Genomic DNA, 9,788 nt, shown 5'->3' on the forward strand with positions numbered 1-9,788 from the left:
GATCCAATCAGCAAGCAGCGCGCGCTCGGGTCCTAGGCCGGGAAGTCCCGTGTATGCCGGCCTGAGGTGACCTGTACTCAGTGGCTCTGTGGTGAAGAGGTGGGTAAGGGAGAGCGCCTTAAACGGTTGAAATTTGGAAGGCTCCCAGGATATAGAACTGTAGCCCTGATGGTGAGACCCTTACCTCACGGGAACTGGATACTGGGCGTCCCGCCAGGCCCTGTGGCCCGCTCTTTTCCCGCTCTAGAACTCGATGGGTTAGGGGGAAATGACCGAGGGGCAGGTAACCGAAGGAAGTGACTAACTTGCGGGCCTCCCTTCAGGTGCTCCAAACTGTCTTCTTCCCTGAGCGTCTTGATTCTCCCACACGCGAAAGGGGTGGTGAGCGCATCTTACTGGTTTCTAGGGAGAGAGAGAGAGAAAGGAGAAAGAAAGAAAGAACGAACCAGCTGGGTCAAGAAACCCAAGGATACGTGGTAGGACCATTACCCCTCTGCCATCGTCCAGGTCTGTGCTTTCATGTCTTTTAAAAAAANAGATCATGACCTAAGCGAAAGTCGGACGCTTAACCGACTAAACCACCCAGGCGCCCCTGTGTGCTTTCATGTCTTAACGGCCTTCTCGACAGCTCTCTTCTTTAGATAAATAAACAAACAAAGGAGGGGAGAAAAAATTATTGTGGTAAAAACCACATAACAAGGACACCTGGATGGCTCAGTCTGACTTCGGCTCAGGTCATTATCTCACAGTCCTGGGTTCGAGGCCCGCGTCGGGCTCTGTGCTGACAGCTCGGAGCCTGGAACCTGCTTCAGATTCTGTGTCTCCCTCTCTCTCTGCCCCTCCGCTGCTCACTCTCTGTCTCTCAAAATAAAATAAAGGCATAATAAAAATAAAAACACATAACAATTACTATCTTCCCCCCTTTTAAAATTGAGGTATTATTCATAAACAACATTGTATAGTTGACCTTTGAACAAGAGGAGAGCCGAGTGGTTAGGGGCACATCTCTCCCCTCCCCCATACTTTGGAAAATCAACGTATAACTTAGGATCCTCCCCAAAGATTTACTAATAGCCTATTGTTGATCCAAAGCCTTATACATAACATAAACAGGCTATTAACATATTTTATATTAATATGTATTACATACTGTATTCTTCCAATAAATCTAAAGAAAACAAAATGTTATTAGGAAAATCATAAGAGAAATACGTTTTCAGTACTGTATGTGTATTTACTGGGGAAAAAAAAAATCCTTGTCTCAGTGGACCAGAGTAGTTCAATACTTGTGTTGTTCAGGGTCAGCTGTATTAGTTTAGGTGGACAACAGAATGATTGGATATTTGTATGTATAGTATTTCAAAATGATCACCACAGTAAATCTCAATAATATCTATCACTGTGACAGAATTTTTTTTCCCTCTATGAGAGCTGTTAAGACCTACTGTCTTAGGAACTTTAAAATATCTGACTCAGTATTATTAACTATAGTCGCTATGTTTTATAGGTGAAAGTTTGCACCTTCTCACTGGCCCCCTTGACCCATTTTGCCCTCGTCCAAATCTGCCTCTGGCAACTACCAGTCTGTTCTTTGTGTCTCGAGCTTGGTTTTCTTTCTTTTCTTTTTTTTCTTTTCTTCTCTATTCTTTTCCCTCAGCAATACACCTATAAATGAAATCATTTGACAATTGTCTTGCTCTGACTTATTTCATCTAGCATAATGCCCCTGAGGTCCACCCTTGTTATTGCAAATGGCAAAATTTCATTCTTTTTTATGGCCGAATAATATTTCTGTGTGTGTGTGTTTACACATGCCACATTTCCTTTACCCCTTCATTTGTCTATGAACACTTAGTTTGTTTCCATATCTTGGCTATTGTAAAATAATGCTGCAGTGAACACAGGGATTGAGGTGCATATATCTTTGATTTAGTGTTTTCACTTTCTTCAGATAAATATCAGGAAGAGGAATTGCTGGATCATATGGTAGTTCTATTTTTAAGTGTTTGAGGAATATTCAAAATATTTTCTGTAGTGGCTGCACCCATTTACATTCCCACCAATAATGCATAAGGGTGTCCTTTTCTCTACATTCTCATCAACATTTATTATTTCTTGTGTTTTTGAAAATAGCCGTTCTAACAAGTGTGAGGTGAAATTGTGGTTTTGATTTGCATTTACCTGATGATTAGTGATGCTGAGCATCTTTGCATATACCTGTTGGTAATCTTTCTTCTTTGGAAAATGTCGGTTTAGATCCTCTGTCCATTATTTAATCGAGTTTTTTTTCTTTTGAGTTGTACGAGTTCTAATATATTTTGTATATTAACCCTTTATCAGATATATGATTTTCAAATCTTTTCTCCCATTCCAGTTTCATTTTATTGATGGTTCCCTTTGCTATGCAGAAACTTTTTAGTTTGTTGAATTCACATTTGTTTATTTTGTTGTTGTTGTTGCCTTTGGTTTTGGTGTCAAATCCCCTCAAAAAAATATCCCCAAGGAGATTACTGCCTACATTTTCTTTTCGGAGTTTTGTGGTTTCAGGTCTTACATTCAAGTCTTTAATCCATTCTGAGTTAATATTTGTGTAAGGTGTAAGCTAGTGGTCCTGTTTGATTCTTTTGCATGTGGCTATCCAGTTTTTCCAGCACTTTTTATTGAAGAGACTGTTCTTTCCCTATTGTATATTCTTGGCTCCTTTGTTGTAAACTGACCATATATGTGTGGGTTTTTTCTAGGCTCTCTTTTCTATTGAATTCTATGTTTACAAAGACATTGAATACGACTTGTTCTTTAAATACAACTTGTCAAAATGACCTCCCTCCTGCTTTTTTTTTTTTTTTTTAAGTATATTTTTGAGAGAGAAAGAGAGAAAGCAGGGACAGGGCAGAGTGAGAGAGAGGGGGAGACAGAATCAATCCTAAGGAGGCACCATGCTGTCAGTACAGAGCCCGATGCGGGGCTTGGGCTCACGAACCACAAGATCATTACCTGAGCTGAAACCAAGAGTTGGATGCTTAACTGATTGAGCCACCCAGGCAGCTCTAAAACGGGGTTTTCAAAAGGCTAATCAAAAGCCTCCTACTTGCCTATTTCAAACCAGATAAATTTCTTTACTTTTGGTTTGATGTGGCCATCAGATACAGGGAAGGGACTGCTCATAGTAAGCATTTTTAAAAGCATTTTATTTATGTATTTATTTGTTTGTTTGTTTGTTTATTTATTTTAAAGGCTCCCAAGGCTCCCATTATTTGACCCATCCTGCCTAGCAAGACTCATTTCTTCTCTGCCTTCTACTCTAATCAGACTTTCTTTTGTGTTTCACAAGTTTGTCATGCTCATCCTTGCCTCGCAGTCTTAAGTTTTTAGTACCTCAAAAGGAGCCCCACAGGGAATCTATTCTTGGCTTTTACAGCTTCTCATCTGTTAGAGCCCATGACACGAATCATAAGAGTAATGATAATAATGATAATGGTAAGGAGCTAGTACTGTGTGCCAAGCAGTGTCTTTTGTTCTTCCAGGTAGATTTCTCTGATCTTATCTATCCTAAATCCTGAAAGCATATGTTGGTATAATTTAACACATAACAAAACTTTAATATTTGAAATTATATCAGGTATTTAGTTGACCATTTGCTTATATTTTCTCTCCTTAGTGAAAGTACAGACTCCATGCACACAGAGACTTGGTCACCTATGCAGCTATAGCATCTGACAAATGGTACACATTAAGCACATATTTGTCAGATAAATGAATACAGCTTAGAATTATATGGATACTTTCTATTATTTTATTTCATGTATATTTGTCTTTTTCTAATAATAGGATGAGTCTCTTTAATTTCTTATTACATCTTTTAAGTTTATATAGCGTAGTATCCCTAAATATAGCTATATTGTTCTTCAATAAATGACTGAGAAGTGGAATACTAACTGAGATCCTCAAAAGATTGACTTTCTCTCTTTCCAGAAAGGCACATTTAAGGATACAAAATGTGGGAATGGGATAAAGTTTAACCTCTACATGCTTTAATTTATTTGTATTCTAATGCTGCATTGAACTTCCATTTCAGCTAATTTGTTGAACATCTATCCACATACATGTACACACAATTTCACATTTCTTACACACAATTTCACATTTCTTTTGCATACTTATCATGTACTTTACTGATTAGTATTCTACAAAGTGGGGAAAGATCAATTTGCCCTTAATTTCTAACTTAAGGTATATTTAAAACATTTATATCATGTTTGACTTTTTGTTTGAATATATATTCTAAAATTGTTAATGATTGTGTCTTTGTGAACTTAACTATATCATTTATGTATAGCAAGGAAGATGTTTAGTGTAAACATTTTTGTACACGGTATTAAATTATTTAGTCTTTTACTAGTTGACTTTAGATTGTTAATAGTAATGTTAATAGCTAATAATGGTATAACTTTATATGCTAACCACAGTTCTAAGAACTTTATATATATTAACTTATTTAATTATCATAACAATTTTATGGGATAATAGTATTATCCTCATTTTACAGGTAAGGAAACAGAAGCACAGGCAGTTTAAGTGACTTGCCCAAAGTTACACAGTTTGTAAGTATTGAAGCCAGGATTTAAACCTAGACAGTCTGATTGTAGAGTTCAGACAAAGTTTTTCTGAGTAATGCTGTAGGAAGCATACCTGTGTAGACTAAAGCAAATATATCTATCTGTAGGATTACTCCTAGGAATAAAATTTTGATGACTATTGCTTATTATCTTACAAAGTGATTAGTTTATGAAGAGTACATTGCACTCATGAACAACATATGCCTCTTGTTCTGTGTTCTTCTCATATTGCTTCTTATCAAATTTTTCATTATTGCTAGTCTGGATAAAAAAAAATTTTTTTTTGCTTCGGATTCTCTGTCTCCCTCTTTCTCTGCCCCTCCCCTGTTCTCTCTCTCTCTCTCTCTTTCTCTCTGAAAATTAAATAAACATTAAATTTTTAAAAAAATTTTTATGAATTTTTAAAGATTCATTTTTCTATAATTAAAGGATCTATCTCATTTTTTTTAATTCCCCATTTTTATCTTTTGCCCATTTCTCTTGGATTGTTTTTGTTATTTAGCTTTTTATTGCAAAATAAAATATAGATACAACAAAAACATAAAAATAAGTGTAAATTCCATGTTATTATAAGTGAACACCTTTATCACCATGCAGATCAAGAAAGAAAGCTTTGATAATTTCCTCAAAAGTTTCTCATTTGGCCCATCCTAATCACAGTTCTCTCCTGCCTTTTTCTCTCCCTTCTTCCAAAAATATTGATATCCTGACTTTCATGGTGATCACTTTTTTAATTTACTTGTTTGTGGTTGGTTATTGGATTTTTTTTCTTGTTTGCAGGTATTCATTATACATTAAGAAAATTAGGTCTTGAGTGCAATATATAACAAATATTTTCTTTACATTTTGTGGTTTTACATTTTAGCTTTTGGGGGGATAGAATATTGAATAACTTGGGTTTATTACCCAGTGCAGTGAGAGAAAATACAGTGTGATGTCTTTATAAGGAGGTGTTAGATTATTTTTTAATTTTTTAATGATATCTTTGTACATGTAGAATTTTAAAAAAATCTGTAGATAGTTTACCTAGTTTTGTTAGAAATGCTTTCCTAATCCAAGCAAATAAAAAAGTCTCCATATTTTCTTTATGTTCTGTTTTATTGTTTCTGTTTCTGGATTGGAATGCAAGAATCATGTAAAAATTGAGGTGTATATCTATGCTTAACTCCCCCTAAATACTTTGCAGTTAGTTAAAAAGAATGAGGAAGTTCTATGCAGGACCACAGTATACCTGGAAAAAATTCAACATAGTATATAAAATATGCTCCTATTTGGATTGTTCTTATATCCCCTTAATTTACATTGTCACTTGTGTTATATATCATAGGTCCATAAATGTGTGAGTCTAGAAAGACTTTTTTGTACATGTGTTCCATCGTTCAGTTTGCTGATCCATGTGCTAATTACATACTATAAAAATTAATATAATTTTCTAATAAGTTTAACGTGTGTTAAGGCAAGTCTTCTCAGCTTCTTCATGAAGGTCTAGGCTGTTTTCTGGCCACTTGCCCTTCCATATAGTTTAGAATTCACTTGTCAAGCGCCACAAAAACAAAAACTTTTATAACTATTTTTTTTTAAGTTTTTTAATTTATTTTGAGAGAGAGAGAGAGGAGAGAGAATCCCAAGCAGACTCTGAGCTGTCAGCACAGATCCCAATGTAGGGCTTGAACTCAACAAACCGTGAGATCATGACCTGAGCCAAGGACAAGGTAGACACTTAACCTTTTGAGCCACCCATGTGTCCCAAATACTTTTAGAATTTTGATTAAGATTCAATAGATCAACTTAGGAGGAATTAACATCTTTACAGTATTGAGTCCTTCAATTTCTGAACATGGTGTATCTCCCCAAGTTTCTTTAAAGTCTTTCATGTTGTGGGCGCCTGGGTGGTTCAGTCAGTTAAGCATCCGACTTTGGCTCAGGTCATAATCTTTCAGTTCGTGGGTTCGAGCCTTGCATCCAGCTCTGTGCTGACAGCTTGCTCAGAGCCTGGAGCCTGTCTTCAAATTCTGTGTCTCCCTCTCTCTGACCCTCCCCTGCTCATGCTGTCTCTATCTCTCTCTCAAAAATGAATAAAACATTAAAAAAAATTTAAAACAGCGTTTAAAAAAATCTTTCATGATGAGACTTTGATTAATTTCTTGATGAGACTTTGATTAAGCAATATAAAACTTCCGTAAAATGCTATGAACACATCTATTCACCTGCTTGCAATTTAATGGAAATGCAATCTGCCTACATTTCCATTAAAGTGGATAAACTATATATACTTCTGTCTTTGTTTTAATGTTTAGTTTTGAGAAAGAGAGGCAGTGAGAGAGGGAGACACAGAATCCAAAGCAGGCTCCAGGCTCTAAGCTGTCAGCACTGAGTCTGACGTGGGGCTCAAACCCACCAGTTCTGAGATCATTACCTGAGCCAAAGTCAGACACTTAACTGACTAAGCCACCCAGATACCCCTATATAGACTTCTATGTTAAGTCAGTCTCTCTACTTGTGTATTAAATCCCATTCTTCTTTCTCTCCTGAAGTTTATCCTTCTGTGTCATTTAAGGTGCTCTGTTTTCTTCTATGTTAAAAACAAACAAACAAACAAACAAAAAACCTCTTTCTTGACCCCGTATCTCCGTCCAACTGTTTTCCTTTAGAGAAAAAAATTGTTGAAAATATTTTATATTACTAGGTAGGTATGTCCAGTTCCTTGCTTTCTGTTCTTTCTTGAATATACCCCATTCATACTTTTTACTCCCACCATTCTACTGAAACTCCCTTTTAAAGGCTGCCAGTTTTGTGTATTTGCTGCCCTAAAATTATGACAAATTATCCTAAGACTTAGAGGTTTATTATGTTCAGCATTTCTTTGCATCAAGAATTCAGACAGGATGTAGCAGGACAACTTGTCAATTGCTCTGCAATGTCTAGTCTATGCCTTTGTCTAGAAGACTCAAAGTCTGAGGGCTGAATCATCAGAATATTAATGTGCATGTCTAATGGTTGATGCTAGCTTTTGGCTGGGAAACTCAGTTCCTTTCTTTTTCTACTTAAAATAGCATAATGTGTGAAACAAGCCGTGGACTTTTCTTATCCCATTCTTTGCTGTAAGATTGTAGATTAAAGCGGGTTATTATTTGCTTTTCGTACCTGTTTTTCTTCTTTAAAATTATTTTTTAATGTAAATCCTTGGTACTCTGTATGATTAGTGTATTTTCAAGATAATTTAAATAATTTCTTTTTATGCTTTTGATAGTTTTTTATATAGGAATTTGAATTAAAAATAATGAACAATTTTTAGTAAAAAGATACTGCAGCTAGAAGTAAGCACACAAGTAAAATTTAAATTACCCATATTTTAAGTCATATAATTACTGTGAATAGTTGTAGGATTTTTTTGAATGGAACAAATACGATGTCTCCTGGGTGGCTCAGTCAGTTAAGCATCTGACTTTAGCTCAGGTCATGATCTCCCAGTTTCTGAATTCGAGCCCTACACTGGGCTCTCTGCTGTCACCAGGAAGCCTGCTTCAGATCCTTTTCTCCCTCTCTCTCTCTCTCAGCCCCTCCCACACTCACACATGCTCACTTGCTCTCAAAAACATTAAAAAGCAAACAAACATTTGTGCTAGTTGAGCTTCTTCACAGCATGGTCACTGGTTTGTAAGGGTGAGTGTTCTGAGACAGGGGTATAAGTGCTATTACCCTTTATGACTTAGTCTTGGAAGTTACTTCCATTGTATTCTATTCATAAAGGCAGTCAGAAAGTCATACCTCAGGTTCATGAGGAGGATAAATAGGCTCTGCCTCTGAACAGGGAGTGATGACCTGAAATATGGCTGTGATTCTTTTTGGAAAATACAGTCCTCTCTCCATGTTGTTAAGTAAATTGTCAGTTCTCTGTTTTTATCTTACTTGACCTGTCTCTGGTATTTGATACTCCTTTCCTTAATACTTTCTTTTTTTTTAAAAAAAATGTTTTTTAATGGTTTTTTATTGTTGAGAGAAAGAGAGGTAGAGAGCAAGCAGGGGAGGGGCAGAGAAAGAGGGAAACACAGAATCCAAACAGGCTCCAGGCTCTGAGCTGTCAGTACAGAGCCCGACGCGGGGCTTGTACTCACAAACCATGAGATCATGGCCTGGACCAAAGTCAGACGCTTAACTGACTGAGCCACCCAGGCGCCCCTCTTTAATACTTTCTTAATTTGAATTTCAGGGTATTATACCCTTAATTTTCTTTTTACCTTATAGGGTGCTCCTTCTCAGACACTTTCAGTGGTTCTTGCTTATTCTCTCCAGGTCTGGAACTCTTCTGATTTCTGTATGCTCTTGCTTTTGTGATCTCATCTAGCCTTATGGCTTTAAATATCTTGTATGGTGATGACTCAAATTCTAGCTCAAAACTTTCCCTTGGACTCCATACATGTACATTCAGTTGCTTAATCATCATTTACACTAATGAACACCTTATATTTAGCAAGTACAAAATTGAATTTTTAATCATCACCTTCCTATATCTAGCTGAATCTGTTTCTTCCATTGTCTTCCCCATCTCATTAACCAGCTGGCAGCTCTATCTTTCCATTTGCTTATCTAAAAAGTTGCTTGGATCATTGTAACAGCTTTCTAACTGATTTTCCTGTTTCTGTCCTTGGTTGTTGTTAACCAGAGTTGTACTGTTAAAATATAATGCAGATTGTGTCATTTTTCCATTGAAAATCCTCTAATTGCTTATCATCTCCCCCAAAGTCCTTAAAATAGCCTACAAAGCACACATAATCTAATCCCTAAATCTCTCTGACATCATCTTATGTTCTCTGCCTTACTTTGTTTCAGTTACTCTGGCTGCCTTACTGGTCTAGGAACATGGCGATCATATTCCTCCTCCAGGGCCTTTACACTTGCAGTTCGCTGCCTGGAGCCTCTTCCTCTACGTATCCCCATGTCTTGCTTTTTTATCTCCTTCATATATTTTGCTCAGTTATCAACTTCTCAATGACCTTAAATGACCACATTATGTAAAATTATACTACCCTTACCCAAGCACTTCCTATTTTCTTCCCTGTCTTGCTTTTCTACATAAAACTATTTCCACTTATAAATTGATATATATATATGTGTGTGTGTATATACATGTGTATATATGTGTATATATACACATATATATATATATAATAT

The 9,788-nt window shown here is 36.3% G+C and overlaps 1 protein-coding gene across 10 annotated transcripts in view; it reads left to right on the top strand.

Moving 5' to 3' along the window:
* The first annotated feature begins 37 nt into the window (after positions 1–37).
* The window catches only part of CENPK (centromere protein K), a 45,449-nt gene continuing 35,698 nt past the window's right edge, over positions 38–9,788 (top strand). For 3 of the 10 annotated variants that reach the window (XM_077773535.1, XM_077773544.1, XM_077773541.1), the window contains exons 1-2: positions 38–99; positions 324–507. The gene's annotated coding sequence lies outside the window, so the exon portion shown is untranslated. The other 7 variants (XM_077773536.1, XM_077773540.1, XM_077773538.1 and 4 more) reach the window with 6 other exon arrangements.

This window comes from Crocuta crocuta, unplaced genomic scaffold (genome assembly GCF_008692635.1).
Source record: "Crocuta crocuta isolate KB4526 unplaced genomic scaffold, BGI_CrCroc_1.0 scaffold383, whole genome shotgun sequence".
Classification (NCBI taxonomy): Eukaryota; Metazoa; Chordata; class Mammalia; order Carnivora; family Hyaenidae; genus Crocuta; species Crocuta crocuta.